The 20,352-nt window shown below is 33.8% G+C and overlaps 1 protein-coding gene and 1 non-coding gene across 4 annotated transcripts in view; both read right to left on the bottom strand.

Moving 5' to 3' along the window:
• LOC118187669 (core alpha-(1,3)-fucosyltransferase-like) overlaps positions 1 to 20,352 on the bottom strand; it is a 631,908-nt gene that overhangs the window by 374,405 nt on the left and 237,151 nt on the right. The window lies entirely within an intron of this gene.
• On the bottom strand, positions 2,656 to 2,728 carry TRNAT-CGU (transfer RNA threonine (anticodon CGU)). Its single transcript has one exon. It is a non-coding gene; the product is annotated as a tRNA-Thr (tRNA).

The following is a 20,352-nucleotide window of genomic DNA, read 5'->3' as shown; positions in this document are numbered from 1 at the left end:
AGTTATCGACAGGGTCACTAATTTAAATAAACTTGCTCTCATTCCTTTTACTCAGGAAAGATTAATTCTGCAAGAATTTACCTTAAAACTGCGCCAATAGAAGACGTGAAAAAAAAAAGAAATTAACGCGTGTGGTATTTGACCTTCTGGCGACTGCCATCAGCATTAATTACCTTTATTCGAGAACTAGTCTTGAACTTCACATCACTTTAAATACGTACGTAAACATCCCAGGCCCGGAAAATTCGTGAAAAGATAAGAGTTAGTGGTGATTAATTCCGAGTTTAGAAGTAAAAAAGACAAGTGTTTGCAGAAGACGTTTCAATTAAGCACCTTCGTCAATTTGCTACGCTTTCAGCTCTCTTAGCATAAAAGCGAATTCCCTATGTCAATACAGTAGGAAACAGAAATGAGAGCACTCGAACGATTTTGCTGTTGATAAAAAATAAAAATTAATTAACCCGAATGCAGTTATAATACAGATAGAACAAATACTTCAGTTTCAAAAGTCTTTTGCACTTTCAGACTTTAAGAGAAAATTGGAAAGTAAGAAAAACACAAAATGGCCATTTGAGCACATCATCGGAATTTAATGGGTGATGGTGTATGCAAGGAAAACAAATTATACTAATATCATATAAAGAACAAAAACACAACACTTCGTTTTATAGTAAATTCTTTGTATTCTGGAAATTCTTTCCGCTTTCTATTGTTTAACACTGATAATTCTATCCGAGATTGTATTTTGGAGCTGTTTTCTGGTTTTCAACATACATAATGGAAATAGCAGCTATTTTCCTTAGAACGTCCTCCACGTAGGTAACCCTCCTCTCGGAGCTTCGTTATAATTAACTGAACAAAGAAATAATTTTCTGCTTCTTCAGTTTTTCCCTAAATAGTAATTACCGATCTCCGTTGTAACAGAGTTTGATACATCCGCTGTACTAGGGTATACCAAAACTCTAGTATAGCGAATGTCCGCCGCTATATTTGATACAACTGCTGTAAAACGGTACCGCCGAAAACGAATTCCAGTAAATTTCGTTATTCCACTCAGAAAACTTGGTATGAATGCCCTGTAACATAATGTGTTTATTACTCATAATAGCTGTTCACAAGGTGACTAATCCCTATAAGGTAGTATTTCTCCCGCTTCCCTAGCGTGCCTTCGTGGTGTAACTGTAGCACGCTGGGCCGGTATTCCAGAGGTCCGTGGTTCGATTCCCGGCGAAGGCGGTTGCTTCTTTTTCATATCTCTGGCTTCCAAAAAAATTCCTTATGACTCTACAAGTGGCGCCCGAACTAAAAGGCTTGTGGATGATGATTCTCCGCACCCAGGATTTGGCGACTAGGTCCCCTAAAACCCTAATCGCCCTTTAAAAAGGGTAGTATATAAGGTATTTCTCCCACTTCCCTAGCGTGTCTTCGTGGTGTAACGGTAGCACGCTGGGCCCGTATTCCAGAGGTCCGTGGTTAGATTCCCGGCGAAGGCGTTTGCTATTTTTTATCTTTTCTGCTTCCAATTAACCTAAAGATTCTACAACCCCTTTTTTTCTCAGATCAGCGTTTCTCAACCGAAATTTCTATAAGCTCTAATATTCAGCCAGAAACTGCTAATATTCCGATGATAAATAGGCTAATCATATAACAATGCTTCACTAATCATATTTAATATCTGTATATGGATTCCTTGAGATGCAAATGTTCTTCCGAGAATTCCGGAAAACTAAAACGTTAAAAATACGGTTCTAAATATCTATATTACATATGTATTTTCTGACACAATATTAACAGAAAATCATTTCTATATTATTCTATAAATACAGTTGACAACCATTATTGCTGCTCATCGCGTTCTACAGAAAATTCACTTTATAATGAGTGGTAATATATTTTCATTAGCTGGGGACATTTTGTACCTTTTGTACAACGGAGGGATTCGTTATACTAAAATGGTGACTACAACGAAAACATGTTTAATATACTCTCATCAGTTCGAAGCACTTTGTACAGTTGCAATTAAATCGTCTTTGTAACCAATAATCACTCTAGCAAGCGCTGTCTATATAAAATCTTACCTTTAGTATGACCCACTACTATAAAAACGTTTTATACAGTAAAATACTTATCATCTTTTAACAAACTGAATACAAAAGATTTCATAACTTACATTCCATATTTGAAGATATAAGCATCATTAATCGTTCATGAGGGCAATTATAAATTTTATGATAAGTGCTGTTATATCCGGTACATAGCTAACAATCATCAAATGAAATAAATTTTATTTTACAATTACTCCTTATGCTGCTTTTACAATTACTCCTTATGCTGCTAAGAAATCTGAAAGCTTTCCTAGGTAATAAACAATGAAAAGATATCTTAGCAAATTTTTTTCAAGAATGCTGCTTTCACGTTTCGGCGTAAAAATATAGTTGAATCTTAGATCACAAAAAAGGATCGGTTTACGAACAAATTTTCTGAACGAAAAATCTTTTAAACGATGAATGATGTCTTCAGATACGAACAACTAAAGCGCCAGCAAATGATACTCAAAATGAATGGGAGAAATGTCTTCAGAAGAAGAAGATGTTCCTAGTCACTTTGCTGAGATATTAAATTATTTTGGAAGCAGGAGCGATGAAAAATGAGCAATGCCCTCACCGGGACTCGAACCACGGACCTCTCGAATACGCGTCGAGCGTGCTGACCACTACACCACGAAGGCATGCTAAGAAGGCGGGAGAAATACCTTATAACTTGATCCGTGAAATTTTTGTAAAATGGGGAGAGATGCAAAGGTTTTACAACGGCAGTCAGATGCAGCACAAATATTTGCAATGACAGTGCCAGGTCTTGCTTCAGAATCTTTTTTAATACATAGAAGAAATCATAGTTACAAATTTTAATGGGATGAAGATCTTTGGCTTCATCGTTTTTTACTTACTGTCAACTCTCCTTCTTAGAAATATTGCAAAACTTAATTCCAAGTTATCCTATTTTTTATATGTTTGATATCTAAATGTTGTGTATTTGTTTAGATTTAATCAATTCCATTGGTTACGAACTTACGTACAGTGTTCTTTTCTGAGCAATCCTGTGGAATTCAGGAGCGGATTTATTAATTTTACATTTATTCCTACGGGGAAATTTGCTTTTGGTTTACGAATATGTTGGATAACGAATTGTCTTAAAAAACGAATTAAGTTCATAAACGAAGATTTCACTGTATGAATTTTGTACGAATTTATTAAAGCACAATTTTTCAATAATGAAATATTTGCTTAAAACTATTTTTAAGTAGTAAGATCTTTTACTTAAAAAAACAAATTCCTTTCCAGTGCTGATATTGTTCCAGAAAACTGTTCACCTTGTTTTCAGGAAGTTTGTCAATAGAATCACGCATTAAAAATCTGTATTTAAGAAAATGAAGCTTTTAACCAGCTTTGATGACTATACCGTATAATGCAGCTAACAATGAGTATCGATTCGTCATTTTTTCAGGGAAATAAATTTAACGCCTTCTGAACTGAAATTTTAGGTCAAAGATAACACAAGACAACATAAATCTAGAAAAAGTGTTTAGTACTTAAAAAGAAATTATAGTTTAACTTTTTAAATAATTTTCTGTACTTTCTCGCTAGAGAAAATACAGCAAGTGCACAAAAAATTCTCTTTTACACAATTTCCTAGCTCATTAGCACTGCAACATAAAATTTCTCGACAAAAATATCGTTTTTTGGCCACATTTCACATTTTTTTCAACTTAAATGATCCGCAGAAAACTGCGAGATTAAAAATGATAAAAAAACTGGAAAGATCCGGATTGCAAAAGAATTAAAGCACGATACATCATTAGCGTGGTTACTGCAGTATACGAATAAGCCGAGACTATTTTTTTTTTACCTAAATAAGAATAAGCTAAGGATATTTTTTAGAAAAGTAATATATGTATTACCCGCAGTTTTTATGCAGAAGATATAACTGCAATATATGACTGGAAATATTACACAAATTAGTCTTCGCCAGTTTCGTAAAAAATAGTTTTTTAATCGTATTATTTTATTGCTAACTCAGCATAACAGTCACATGGCTGATCGGTACGGTTTCTTTTTGCATTTCTTCCATTTACAAAATATCATTAAAAAAAGATTTAAAAGACTTTGACTACTGGAAGAGCTTTGACTACTTGACTTTGACTACTGGTTGACTACTGGAAGAGCTATTCAGCACTGTGTAGAAACGTACAATTTTTTGATGCAGAGAATCACACACACATCTAATGTCTAGGTCTAGAATGAAATTAAAAACTTGAGGCTAATATTTATACTAAAAAATAAAAATAAATATTGATGCATAATATCATAAAGCAATATAGTTTTGTCGATGAAGAAATAGGACAACAGGGTTCCTTAAAATTATTTCTGGTGTTTAGGATTTTCAAAACTAAGACATGGAGACATCATATTGCACTTCAGTCTGGAAACAAGTTAAATTCTAAACTCAAACTTAAAACAACAGACTTCAAATAGTCTGGAACGGTGGGTAGCCTTCATAATGATGCTCTGTCGTTAAAGTACCGCACCCAATCAGCCACTTAAGTCAATAACCTTCATAAGAGTGCTCTAGCATTAAGGTGGCCTTAGCCGTACGGTGATCAATGTGTCTCAGCCTTATGATGGATCAATTTCTGTTTTGCAGAAAGTAGCTCTGAAAAAGATATTGGCTTCCCTATGCTGAGGTATCGTTACATGGATAGAGGTCTTTTGAAATTCTGATCACCAAATCAAATAGAAATTTTATTTGTCTGACATGTCCAAAGATACAGACACCTTTATGAAGTACATCATGACGATAATGCCTGTATCATCACCAAGTGCAGAAGGAGACCGAAGAGAAAAGTACCAACTGAGCATTCTGCAAAATCCATATTAGGTTATACAAAAAATGTATTTTTTGCAAACTTCCAAAATATTGCAGTTTAGAGACAAGCCGCCAAATGTTACTTAAGTTTGGCATTCTACAAATCCCATTAAAATAATTTATAACATACCATTCATTGCAAACATACATAGCACTCAGCAAAAACATGTTCGAATAAAGATGCTAAGGCGAAAAAAAAGGGGGGGATATGAGAGCTATGGCTGAACGAAAAGGATGCTTCAAAGACTTCCTCCTAGTTCCCCAAAGAAAATTGTCTTGTATTAAAATTACAAATGGCAAAGACCGCATCCAAATAGCCAACCGGCTCAATAGAATTATTCGTAACGTAAGTATCAGCCAGTCTCTTAGGAAGTCCTCCACAAATACATCTGTTTTGGTCAGACGGGCTTCAAGTGCTTTGTTGTATTCAATAAAAGAGTTAAACCAACATTTGACGGAATCTGAGCCTGAGTGGAACTACCAGTAGTCAGTGGTCATGACTATTCAACCACTTGGGGTTGTTTTGAGAAAATACGAGTATAGTTAAAAAAATTAACTGTATTATCTCTGTTAAAAATTCAGCTGTATCACCTCGACAGCTCGGTAGTACAAAAGAACTTAAATTAACAAGATATAAAAGCTTCGGACTGTACATAGTAAGTAACAATAGTGAAATTTCCATTTATGCACAATAATGGTAAATTTCGTCCTTACAAAAATATTTGCCAGACAACCTACTTTGTATTTGGCATTTGTAAACGCATTCTATTATGGTGACATTAATACAGTTATGAATGCATTTCAGAAAATTCTTTGTCAGTGTTCCACAATGAATAACTTTACACTCGCCTCAGAAACTTCCGAAATGAACGTTGTTGAATTAAGAAGTCAAGTGAAAGCTGGCGACAGGAATCTACCATTCCCATTTCGTCAGATGAAAGCTCTTTTGCCCGAAGCGGTTAATTACCGTATGTTAGGCATACTTTTACGCAATGGCGAAGAAGAGACAGCGGATGGAATACTTAACTCCGCAACTAACTTTTAATGGCCCTTTTGTTAGATGGTGCTCGAGCGTCAAAAGACCACGACAATACTCTCCGGGATGTAATACGCGAAATTTGAAATTAGTCCCACAATGCATCCAGGACAAAAGGAAGAACTGTCTGGCATTTTTATGCATTGCAAACGGAAGCTGGAAAATGTCGCCTTGATTGTGGTATTGTATCTGGCGGTTTTGGTTGAATAAAAGGATTATTCGGAACAGTGTCCTCCTATCAACAGGAGTATTGTATTCCAATAAAGAATGAGTTGATACCGGAGGAAATGAGATAAAGGTCGAGCGAAGGCAGAACGCTTACAACTTTTTTTAATGCATTCTTTGCAAAGGGACACAGAGGCATAGTAATTACAGAAATCTGTCTTATTTTAAAAATTAGTTGGAAACATTATTTTTAATCTTTGAATTATCCGTGTTGCAGAATTTCACCTATCCGGACTCCAGTTATCCGGAATTTGTTACAGAATAGCTTATTTCTCTACGGATGATATTTAAAATTAACCTTGCCGTCGATTTTTTCACGTACTTTCAGGTTTTGTTGATTTAAATAAAATAAATTTAAAAAAAAAATAAATTACTATGCATTTCATGACATTATTAAATGTATTTCCAAATTTAAGAATTTGTCAAAAATACCAGCTTTATTTGCGTTTTCTCTGTTGTGGGCCTTCAGTTATCCAGAATTCATTATCTGAATTCTTATTTTTCAATGCAGGACATTTAAACTTCAGCTTTGTGTTGATTTTTTACATACTTTTGAAATTTGTGTATATTTAAGCAATATGAAACGATAGAACACTATAATATGTACTTCTAGAAGCTGTTAAATTCATTTTCGAATTTACGAATTAGTTCAAAATTCGAATTTTAATCTCTGCTTTTCCACTGCAGTTTAGCTTCGGCTATCCGCATTTCAGTTTCATAGAACTCATTATGAGAATATTTGTTTTTCTGTATATTTAAAGTTAAGTTTTCCTCTTAATTTTTTACTTGTATTTCCATTTCTTGTTCATTTATAGAATACAAAATGGTAAAAAGTTATGTATGTTAAATTATTTTTGTATTTAAGAATCTTTCGGAAAGGAGGAATTTTAATCTTTCCATTTTTACCAATATAGAAAAAATTACAGTTATCCAAACTCCAGTTATCCGGAATTTATTGCCAGAATTGCTTACTTTTCTGTCAAGAGTGTGTGTGTGTGTGATTATGGCAAAGCCTCGAGGGCTATCTGCCTAAAGGGAGGGATGCCTTTCGTGGAGGACTTTCTAAGGGAAACTGCCTCGTATACACGTTACACATGGGGAAAACCACGAAAACGCCCATGCAGCTGGCCCGTTCGCGGGATTCGAACCTCGGACCGAACTACCAGTGTTCAGCGACTTTACCGCTCGGCCGCTGGTGGGCCCCTTTTCAGTCAAGAACATTTAAATTAAGTTCACTGTAAACGTTTTTACGTATTTTTAAATTTTAGTGATTTAAACAATATGAAATGATAAAAAATTATAATATATATTTTAAGCTATTTTTACATTTATTTGAATGAATGTATGAGACTTAATTGGCTTACAAAAAATAATACATTGTTTGCAAATAAACATATTAACCTATTATCTACATAGGTGTTCTCCGTTTATTCGATAATCACAAAACCTCTGTAAAAGAAGTGCTTTCTTCCTTAAAACATCGTCCATAATTTTAAGCATATCTTTTACTACGCGAGACAAACAAACCTGTGCATTTATTTTCAGGACTAAATAAATAAAAATACATCAATGGTTTTATTTTATTTGAAACAAAAATTAATTGCGTGCTTACACAAACACAAAATAATTTCAGCACCCAATTTTTACGAAATAAGAGGATTTTGCCTTTGTTGAAAACAAATAAAATTCATTCCTTTTAACTGTATAACCTTGATAGAAATAAACCAAAATGAAAGATAAAATTAAATTTCCTCAACCTACTTATGTGTACTTTCTTTTTATCCGGATGAGCTGTGTTCTCAGCTTGTATGAACAAATGCAGTTTTACGGTATTTGCAGTGTATGATGGAAACTAGGTTTTCTGAATTTATCCGAACCACTTATACTTACTCAACCCACTTATCCGAACTTTCTTTTATCCGGATGAGCTATGTTCTCAGTTAGTATGGATAAATGCAATTTCACAGTATTTGTAGAATATGATGGGAACTAGTTTTTCCGAACTGACTGGTGAGAAGCCATTTAAAATTACCAATGGCAATTACTTTTAACAATTAAATGGAAAAATAAATAGCTAAAACAATTCAGAGCAAAAGTATGCATTACATTACACTGCGTTTACATATCTGCATTATAAAATATTTACTTTATTATTTAATTTAAAATAATGAGATATTTGACTTGAAGTCTTCCTCGAAACACTTACTACCAATTACTTGGCACGACAATTAAATAACAAGAATTTTATTTTAAAACGATTGTTAGCAATTAAACTAAAAGAAAAACACGCTAATGTGACAATCAAAATCGTAAAAAACAACCTTGTATTTAGCGTAGACCTACGCTAAATACAAGGTTGTTTTTTACGATTTTGATTGTTAGCAATTAACTGAAAATCCATAATACATTTATTCCCAGCAGTGTCCCTTCACTTTTGTTATCGTCCCTTCCACTGCAAAAAGCAAGTGCTACAGTCATTTAAAATCATGCGACTGAAAACCGGCGGAGCAAAATCGCCGCGGAAAGGCTCGGAAAATCTCACAGTGTTCTCAAGATCATTAAAAAGATTTCTTCTATTGCAGATTTCAACTTTGTGGAAGAAACAATTCCGCATTCTGTAAAGTCTGGACTGTAGGGTGAATGGAAAAAATGTAGAATCCCCTCCCAAAAAAGTACTCAGTTATCAAGACTGAATTAACCGGTGGGTTACGGCGTCGTCTGATCCAATTTTGCATCCATAAAGCCGGGCTCACTCGCATAATACAACTCGGCGCCTTAGATGCTCCAAAAATCGCACAATCAAAAGTTGCGTTAATAGACTAGTTCTGTAGTACGAACTCTGTGTGTACCAAACTATGCATATCAAAATATCACCGATCGTCGCTAAAACAACGAAGCTATTTATATACACTTGACTACAATAAGCGATATTCACCAAATAACACCAATCTGTTCAAAATATCAGAAGGCTTTTCGCTCGATATAACGAAAAAGTTAGTAACAGTTCTCTATTCAGTTTTTGTATGAACAGTTTTAATGACAAATGTTTGAGACTTGCTAGGTTTCACGAAACTAGTCCCGCATTTCCGAAAGTACCATTGCTTAAACTGGTAGCGCATACTGCGATGCATTTTCTCTACTATGCTCATATGAATTTGTTGCCAGTGGTTAACCCCAGTTCTGGAATTATAAATCAATTCTATTCATTTAATTGTATGATACGCCAAAACTTCACGAACTGTGTACCAAGAACAAATGGATTCATCTCTTTTTTTAACAAGACGCAAGGTAGTGGAAAGCAACAAAGAAGTTCCTTTGGTTATGTTACCTATATTACTATAAGATACTTCCCTTTACTGTTAGAAATCTGAATGAATATGTTTCCAGTTTCAATTTTTTTTTTTTTTCTGCAAGGAACACTTCCAAAAGTTGTATCCTTGTAAACGTACTTCGTAGTAAAAGTGTCCAAACTTTTCTTTAAGTTAATGAAAGCAATTTTCATAAAGGTGTGGACACTTTTGTACCGAGGCACTGCTATGCAAGTAGAAATTTCATTTGCCGAGGAACTGTACTAAAGGTCCTGGTAATTCAACATAGTAACAGCACTTTTTGATGCAAGTATCTTTATATTGTACAGTAAGCATTGTTATTGTAGGAATCCGCAATACCCCTGTTTTCCACCATCTGCCCCTGTTTGCAATATTCTTTTTCTGGACTGTTGCGGGATTCGAACGATACCCGAATAGTCAGTGAAAGCCGCCCGAGTGTCCGATCTCTGCTCTCACCTGTCATCTGTACTAAAGGTCCTTTAAAACCAGGGTGACTTGCATAAAAGTATTAGCACATTTAATAAAGGGGCAATGTTACGAAGCGATCCATTCTGTAATATTATCAGCATAAATGGCTGATCCTGATAAATTACTTTTTGCTTTGAACTACTTCACCTTTTTAATAAAAGCATTAGGATTAATACCAAAAACTGAAAATCACTGGAATCCCCAGATTTCAAAACTATTGAAAGTCACATATATTTAAAAGAGACATGTATAAGACAAGGAACGACAACTACGTCTCAAGACAGCCGTGAAAAAGTATAGCAAAGCCAGAAATGCCTGACAAAATTTCGGGATCAGCATTCATTTAATTCAATGTTAGAACAGAATGTAATAGAAAAGTGTAGAAAAATATGTCAAAAATTAGTGAAATGAAGAATTTCATGTTAATTAAAGCTGTATAATTAAAAATTAAACATTTTTCTATATCAATATATTACTGGAGGCCCGGTGGCACAGTGACTAGCGCGTCGCGCAGCAGCACCACAGTTCCGGGGTTCGATCCCCGGATCCCGGGCTGGACAAATTTGACTCAGCCTTTCATTCCTTGAGAGGGTCGATAAAATGAATACCGAGTTCGTTTGGGAGTTAAACACCAGGGCTCCCGCGACAAGCTGACAACTAGTCCAGGCAATATGCACAAGCACCTTGGGGGCCCACGGTCTAGAAAGCAGATAGCAGGGTACTGCCGTCCATGGCTCTCTAAGGACTATTTGTGTCGCCAAGTTATAGTTTATTCTATTGCTAAATTCCATTAGACCAACAACCTTTTCTATGGAGAAGACGTGAAAAATCATCTGTGATCTTGCCGTGATGCGAAAACAGATCTTCCAGTGTTAGCTGAATGTCCCAAGTATTTACACCAGGACAGGACAGCACAGCATACGCAGAAGAATACGATATTTTCAAATGATCACAAGTATTTCAAAATTCCGTTTAAAAAACTTCAATATGTTATCTATTTTACTGCAAATTTTAACATATGAAAGCAAAATTCTATTGTAGTATTTTCCAGTTACAATTACACTGCTGGACAAACAAGAACTTTCACTTAGTACTGTAATTCGAAATTTCGCATATTTAAAATTCTAATGTATAATTGTCCTATTTTAAATTTTAACCCTTGAATAAGTTCTTTAATAATTCTGAATACGATGATGCAACTGAAATTTAATTCAAAATCTCAACTTAGAAATATCTTACTCAAAATTCAAGTATGATCTTTGTATATTGCTGAGAGCTACGGGCTCTTAGAGACTTTTCATATAACTACGCTAGAGAATCAGGAAGAAATTAACAGTTTATAACAACAAATAACAGCTCACAACAGATAAATTCGTTATAAATAGATTTAGGAGAACAACAGAGATTAAGCCAATTATCTCAAAGACATCGAAAATATCACAGATCACCCGTATCATTCCGCCGACTCAACTCTAAAGCAATAATCATGCACTTCTGAATTGACACTTCTGAACTGAATCAGCTGAATCTCCTAATAAACTGAATTCTATGGCTGAAGGGCACTGATAGATGTATGGATGCCCAACCTTCTGAAAACTTCGAAGAATTACTTCTAGGGCTTCGAAATTGCTTTCCCTGGAGCCAAAGGAACCAGAATGTTGCCAAATTCGCTAGAAATTTCCAACTTTTTCCAACTTTGTTAAGAGAGTTTCTACTTACATTTGAGCTTACAAATTGAGTAGTTTCGTAGTATAAACGATAATCGATTCAGAGCTAAAGCACTTACAACATTACCCAGGAAATAAATATTTAAAGCAAGATTTCATAGCCACAAGTTTGATCAAACAAATATATGTTAAAATTACCTCATAAAATGCAACAGATAACTAAGTAAATAAATAAAAACAATAGCAATATGTTCAATTGCAATATCAAACAATAGCAATATCAATATGTATGATGTTATAAAACCCCAAACGACAGTTAAATAAGCAAAATTATTTCATCTATTTACAATAATATTATTGTCCAATTCAATAATAATATAACGTATGAGTACAGTACTGGAGATTGCTATTCTTTTATCTGTTTCAAACTCTTAAGCGGAGATCTTTCCAAAGATTTCTCGAACGTAACAAATACTTCAATTTTCGTTATTTAGAAATCTTTCCGAACAAGATATCGAGAAGAGCTCCAAAAAGAAAATACATAACCTCGGCCCTCTCTGACAATAAACTAAAATTGACAACTTCAAAATGGCGGGAAAATAATAGTAAGAGTGAGAGATGAGTGTGGACAGTTCGGAGAAATGTATCGATCTCGACAGTGAGGGTCCAAAATGGAATTACCCATCTAATGCCCAAGAGTCACGTTAATTTCAGTCATTTTGATCTTTTATATTTATCTTTCTGGAAGTACACAATGTAGCTCAAAAATCGATCATTTCAGATTTATTTTCTCCAACTAACACTTTTCGTCATTTTTTTTTTTTTTTTCTTTCTTTTTTTTACTCATTTCTAAGGCTTCAGCATCCATTTGGCTTATTTATTGGCTGCGTTCTACAAGGCGCATCAAGAATTTTCACATGAAAATAAAACAAATGTTTTCTGTTTCGGTTTTCTAGTAATGTATAAAATAATTCTTAAGCAGACACGGTATTAAGAAAATGCTGACATTTTTTTGAAAATTGGCAGCAAAGAATTTTTTCCCTGTTTGTTCTTTTGGTCAAAAACAATCAAGAATATTATTCATATGCAAGGTCTCTGAGAATGAATTGTGAGATTTCGTGAATCTCCGTTAATTAAGTATCATGTAAAATAGATTAAAAGTGCTTTCATTCAACACAGTCTCTCAAAAGGATGATGTGCATTTGTTTTTATTAGCTGCCGAATAAGAGGCTCTAAAAATCCCTCTTTGACGCATACACTTATTTAGAATTCCTCTGTTTAGTAGAGCCTAAGCAGTAACAAGACTTCTGGGCTCTTTTTTCCTTCGTTGAAACTGGCATCAACTTCAGTACGTATTTGGACGTGTTATACATATACAGGTTGAAGCAATGCCAGCATCTGTGAATCCAAGTGGGTACATTGGGTATCGCTGGGTCGTGGAATTGTTAAGTATCCGCCCCAGATGGAATTCCAAGAGATATATGCTAAGGCCTCACATCAGATAGAATTTCGAGGAATATATGGTAAAGTTCCGTTTCGGATGGAGATCCAAGCCCTCATCCTTTTCCACAACTTCTCGACAGAATTTCGGCCCGTCGTGTATTTTCAGTGCCTCCTTGACGCACAGACGCTGTGCTTTTACAAACATCCAGTTTATTCTCCAAGAATCGAGCCCGGCCTCTACGGTACAGCAGTCAGCGTCGCTAACCACTATACCAACGGGGCAGCGGATGTGTTTACACATCGTTTTGTCCCCACAAATCAAGGGAAATGAAATAGAGGACGCTGATTTGCAAATCCTCCACCACCAAAATGAAGCATCGCCGAATTTCACGAATCATACGAGTATGTCAAAAGAACTGAATCAGCAGTTTCCAAGAGAAATGAGCAATAAATTTGAACCAATCCATTTCCTGAAAAAAATCTTATCTTGCTCCGCTGGATTTTCTTCTTTTGAGAATTAAAAAAAAAAAATGAGGTTAACAATGAAAGAATTGATAATATTAAGCACTACAAGAACAGAAACATGCAAACAACTGCAAGCTTTACACTATAATTCTTGACAAAATATAAATCTAACCTGAATAACTCTGTTACATCTGCGCCCACCAGCGGCCGAGCGGTAAAGTCGCTGAACACTGGTAGTTCGGTGCGAGGTTCGAATCCTGCGAACGGGCTGGCTGCATGGGTGTTTTCGTGGTTTTACCCATGTGTAACGTGTATACGAGCCAGTTTCCCTTAGAAAGTCCTTCACGAAGGCATTCCTCATCTTAGGCAGATAGCCCTAATGTGCTTTGCCATAATTAAATACACCACACACCACCTGTTACATCTGCTGTTCTGTGAGGAACACACGCATTGAAATTTATTATCTTGTTTGTGATCTTTTTGAATGACCGAATGAAATAAAAGTATTTTAAAGTAATTTCACATTACGCTTTCTGTAAATAGTATCATTTTATACTCTTCACTGAGACCTCACGAAATCTCACTGTTACTTTCGGTGACCCTGGGCAATAATACTATTATTTTTGACAAACATACAACGAATCGGCATATTGTTTAGCATTCGTTATTCCTACGGAAACAATTTTAAATCTTCTGACATATGTTTGAATTTAAAATTAATTAATGTAGGATTAAATATTTAAGAATAATTATACAAAACTATATCTCGAAATTTCGTTTGCAATTTTCAGTTGCAGTTCATCGCAATAAAGTGAGCACCGCAATAAAACAAGTTATATGCGTTTTTAGTCATCCAGTGCACAAGAAAGTTAAGTTCACTTTTTATATAATACAAAAACTGTTTTGTTTTGCTTTTTTTATCACTTATTTATCTAGAATAATGCTTTTAAATTTCTTCAAAGGTCTTTCCTTTGCATGTAAAATTTAGATACATTTTTGAAGTAAGAATGCCCATTATTTACTGTGTCTCGGCTCGAGACATATTTCAGAAATAACTATTTCTGTCGTGTTTCTTTTAACACGGAAGATGTGCAATAGTTTACCATTCACATGAGCAAATTTAGAGACCTTTGTAGTATTAGTACCAGCCCTGATTTTGATATAATATAGGAAAAAAGATAATTAAATATCTTGAAATTTCAGAAGAACTGCATGAAAGATTTAAAAAAAAAAAAAAAAAATCTGAAAAGTTTCAGATTTTAAATTACGTCCAAAGGGGCGGTTTTTTTTTTTTTTTTTTTTTTTAACGTTTTGTGTGTTATCTTTATTTATTAAATAACATGTTCTTCGCACTTAAACCATAAAATACAGTTCAAGAGCAGTATCGCGAAATAATTTTAAACTGAGCCTATCTTTAGAATGTCTGATACTCAGTCTCACGCACTGGAGATAAAAATGTTTCTTCTGTACAACGTTGCCATTTCTAGCTTTGAAATCCTTGAGTTTGCTATTCAAAAATCCGTTAAAGATTTACAAAATATGAAATCGGTAATAAAATAAATTCCAAATTTCAAATTTAGGCTTTCAGGTGCCCATATTCGCAGTAGGATTACGTCATTCAAAATGAGATGGCTCTAGGTACCGTTGTTTTATCACAATGCGAGAAACATACAGACATTTATGCAAATTCTTCGTTATTTAATTTCTTCAAATATAATACAGGGCGATAATATTTGGTGGCAACGATTTGAAAAGTGATACAGACATTTACAGTGTTTCAATACAAAATCTCAAAACTAAAACAATATTTCCTCAGGGACAAAACCCGTTTGCACTAACAAATATAATAGTAAAATTATTATAATTATTAAAAAAATCTGAAAAATTTCTCAAAAGAGTCTTTTATGGACTTTTACAGTCGCTGAGCTCGCAGATCTATTGGTCAGCTGCTACACCCATTCATGCTAACCCCTCTTTAAAAAAAAAAAAAAAAAAAAAAAAAAATCGTTTAGATTTATTATTAAGCGTCGAGTTCTTCGCATTTACGCTGTATATAATTCAAGTAATAAAAATTTTAAAAGTAGCATAGCAGCAATTGTTTAGAGTTCATGATGCAGTGTTAAGTGCATGTATATATTTCTCAACTTTTTTCAGTCGTTTTTCAGTTTATTTCATCAATGTTTAGTTTTCTTAGTTCAGTTTTCTTAGTTTTTCTTAGCAATGTTCAGATTTCTTAGTCAGTTTTCTTACTTTCTTTTTCTTAGTTATGTTCAGTTTTCTTTGTATTTTCTTAGTTTCTTAGTTTAGTTTCAGTTTTCTTAGTTTTCTTAGTTTTTTTTTTTTTTTTTACGGCTTACAAGTTTTTTCATCTTTTTATTATTAACGTTTCGTGTGTTAAATTTATTTATTAAATATCACGTTTCTGGCACATAAAATTCAGTTCAAAATTAAAAGCCAAAATCACAAAAAAATTTTAAAACAGCATATCGTTAGAATTTGCGATAGATAGTTTTACGCGCTGACGATAAAAATGTTTCATTCCGTATAGTGTTGCTATCGCTCGCTTTCCAATCGTTGAGTTTGCTAGTCAAAAATTCATTAAATTTTACAAAATATGAGATAAATAATAAAAAATATACAACTTCGTTCTCTGAAAATATTGAATAATTAAGTTAAGATTCATCATGATTTAAATGCACTTTTAATATTTAAATCAATCCGATTCAAAAGTAAGAAATGAATATTTGAAGAACTTCATCTATTGCTTTCAAGAGTTTAATTTGTTAATCCACAGCAGACATTCAGTTTGAAAGAAATCTGTTTTGCATTTTGCGTGTTAGAACGCATTAGAGAATTTAAACAAAAGTTAAAAGAATTACTTCTAATCTTTCGTTCCGTATCGGCTAACTTTTCATCTAACCACTATTGTAATCTAAAGCAAATATATGAATTTATATCAAATGACAGCGGTTTCTTACCTCATTAACTTGTCAACCAAAATCTAGGAAATACAATAACCCTTTCCGCTCGACTATAGAATATCCAAACCAAAAGTATATGCTTGGATTAATCTCTGAATGCTTTGCGAACAAAAATAAGCTTTTTTATGATAGGCTCTACGAAACCAATTTCAGATTAATTAATCACCGAGATCTTTATCTCTGAAAAGAATTGTGTAAAACTGCAGACGGCCACAGTGATGTGGGCGACGTCCTGATGTGGGTACACGAACTTAGATTTCTCACTCATTCGCATTTCCTTTCATACGTAAATGTAAACTATAACTTCACAAATTAAACGTACTTCGAGATTGTTTAATTCATGATTTATATACTAAACAGTATAAAGAGTGTAAATTCATACAATTTATTTCTGAAATATCGTTTACAGAAAAAAAAAATCATTGTTCGGCGGCCTGCACATGGGCAATAGAAGTACATTTTATTAACAACAAAAATGCTGCAGTTGATTACAGAAATTATCAGCGAATCAAATTATGAATCACAAGAATTAAACACATATGTATGTAGAGTCATTAGGATTTTTGAAGCAGGAGATGTGAAAAATGAGCAGTGCCCTCGCCGGAACTCGAACCTGGAGCTCTCGAATATGCGTCGAATGTACTACCACGAAAGAAGCAAAAAGGAGGGGGAAAATACCTTATAATTACATAGGCAATATTCAAAATTAAAGTAAAGATGTAAACTACTAAGGGCTACATACTTGTTTTTAAATCTTAAGCAGTATGCATATTTTACTAATTGTATCTAAGGAGATGATATACTAAATAATCCATTAGTAAATAAATTATTATTTTATTACTTTGCAGCTTTTGCGCAAGTATTAGGAAATTTATTTCTATTTATTAATCTATTTAATTTAATTCAATCATTGATATATATATATATATATATATATACAAAAAGTAAGAAATCTAAACCCAAAAGAAATTAAAATTCAAAACCAATAAAATTTCAAAATTCCCTAAAAATGTTAAAAAATCAACCAAAAGTCATTAGATATCTATTACAATAAGTTATTACATATCTATTACAATAAACCGTATAAGGAATTATAGCGTAAACATAAAACATATATATATAGTTAGAAACTTTCTTGGAGTGGTAGTAATAACACAAAACACAAGAAAGGAAGAACGCGAACAGGCTGAGAAAACATGTTTATTATGCTTAGTACAGCAGAAACCAAGAAATAAGGAAAAAAAAAAAAAAAAGACAACGATTGTCATCAAAGAAGGTGTTCGAAATTACGACTTCGGACCGTGATGCTTATATCTCCAGCGCATGGCATGTCTGATGTTCTGATGCCCAAATGGCAGACCGCACATTGAGTTGAACAGTGTTAAGCGAATTTCGCCTACTGCGCATGCTTGATGGTGTACCTTTGGCGCGGGGAGAAATATTGGCGACTAAGCAACCCTACGTTAGCTTATTTGTGATCTCCATGGCTGTCGAGTGTGTTCGAGTGATGTTTAAAACTGCAATGTTGTGGAACTTTGCTTATTAGTTATTTTAATGTCCATGCCGATTGCACTTGCTTATTTTTCTAATATATGTTTCATTTTAATTTGTCAATAACAGTGCATTTAATATTTGTTAACATATGTTCGTAATAATTCGTTATTTAAATGTAATTTGTTTACATGTTATAATTCAGTAATTGTAAACTGGTGTATCTCGCTTAGTTTGTTAGCGCATATTCGCGCTTTTATTTTCTCATTTCAAATAATTTAATAACTAGCATTAAAGAATTGTAAAATTTCTTCAGTGTTATTTGCAAGCACTTGTTATATTCCTCAGTGTTTCTTTATGGATGTACGAATGGAACGTATGGTAAATCCTGAATTGTTTTTATTGCTTAAAAGATTAATGAATAAATTTTCAATTAATATATCCTAAATTTCAGTCTTTTTCTGAACGAAAATTTGTACAGTTCCAAAGGAATGTGCAGAATTTCATAAGTATTATATTTTACATTTTGAAAGTAAACACTGCTTCACATTACTTCGCAAAAATTTCAACTTTCCAGTTGTTGGAGCAATACAGGAAAAAAATCCAATTTTACACAGTAATTACTTTACATTGCACGTATACTCTACTGAGTACACGTGAAAAATACTCTACGAAGACTTAAACGCCGGATGTGTTTGTTCACAATCAGATGGCGGTACATCTACCACATACCGTATTTATCTTCTTTTCAAATCGCGCCAACATAATAATTACGCCAAATTTGTTTCTGGGCATGCGCAGTATGCGACATTCGTTTAACACTGTTCAACTCAATGTGCGGTCTGCCATTACGCGCCCCGGACTCTCCCACAGTGCCACGATGCGTGCAATAAATTCCTCAGCGCTGTTAACTGGGGTTTCGTACACCAGTGTCTTGACATACCTCCAGAGGAAGTAATCAATGCAAGTGAGGTTTGGGGATCTTTCTGGCCAATGCACTGGATCATCCATGTCAATCCCATGTTGAGAATACGTTTCTAACACAATTTTGAACACCATCTTTGATGACGATCGTCTGTTTGTGTTCTTATGTCTTGGTTTCCACTGCACTTTAAGCATAATAAACCCGTATTCTGATCCTGCTAGCTTCATTCCTTTCTCGTGTTTTGTGTCCTCACTATCGCGCCAGGAAAGCGTTTCCGACTATGCATTGCTATGCGTTTTTTCCTCTTCTAGGTATACTCTACCTCTCCTGAGAATTTGTAACCGATTTGCTGAAACAGCCATGTATGTATGTTTTATTCTAAAATTTAAATTAAAAATCTTACGCTCGCGCATGACAGCAGCTCTGGTGACTGGCAATATATTGCTTGAATGCTAAATACTCTGATAGTATACTGTAATTAACTATTCATTAAAAAAAAAGCATCTAAAAATGGAAGGACTAACTACAGACCTTTGTATTGTCAAAACTCTGTTCATTGGAAACTATGGGAAAGCAGTTATTTAGAAAACGAATCTGTTTTGGATGACCCATGTTCAGCACATTTTTATAAAAAAAGAAACGTTGGCTTTACGTACACCTTTTATTAACATTATTTTCGAATAAATTTTCCACAAAATAAACCACAAAATCTTCGTTTCTGAATTTTATATTATCCTTTAAATAACAGAAAGTTACAATAACACGCATCTGTAAGAGCAAAAAACGTAAGGTTAGTTTTGTTCCATTTATCACTATTAAAAGGAGAAATCGTAAAAGGAGAATTCAGAAAGAATGTTGCTTGAAATTCAGTGGATTAGCATCATCAAGTTTGATTTTGAACAGATTTCCTAAATAATTTTTTATCCAAAACAAAGAAAGATAGAAAAAATAGACAACACCACGAAAACGAGAATAAGATTTCATTCTTAACAATGCAGCCTTCATATTGCATATGCATGCGATATTCTAAAGCTGCATACGAGGATGAAGAACTTAAGGTTATATGGCACTAGTCATGGGATAATATACTGACGGATCAGGTGGTTTTGGAACCTAAATAGTATTTTCTAAAAAAAAAAAAAAAAAAAAAAAAAAAACGGAAAATAACAATAATAAATAAATAAATAAAGTCAGGCTTAAATTAATATAATTAACCTATGAATTACGGAACGGCATTATCCTACAATGGGGAAAATACAAAATAGATTAGGTTGCATGTAGGAGTAACTGAGACTTTGTCTCGTAGTAAGAAGAGCAGCATATTATCATGGTGATTATTCGAAGATGTTTTAATTGTCATATTGTTACTTAAATGTATAAGTATTTACAGATGCAAGCT

The sequence above is a fragment of the Stegodyphus dumicola genome, chromosome 7, assembly GCF_044657685.1.
Source record: "Stegodyphus dumicola isolate Sdum_Otavi_A_Nest chromosome 7, ASM4465768v1".
Taxonomy (NCBI): Eukaryota; Metazoa; Arthropoda; class Arachnida; order Araneae; family Eresidae; genus Stegodyphus; species Stegodyphus dumicola.
The sequence above is the reverse complement of the archived record's forward strand: the minus strand, read 5'-3'. Positions and strand labels throughout refer to the sequence as shown.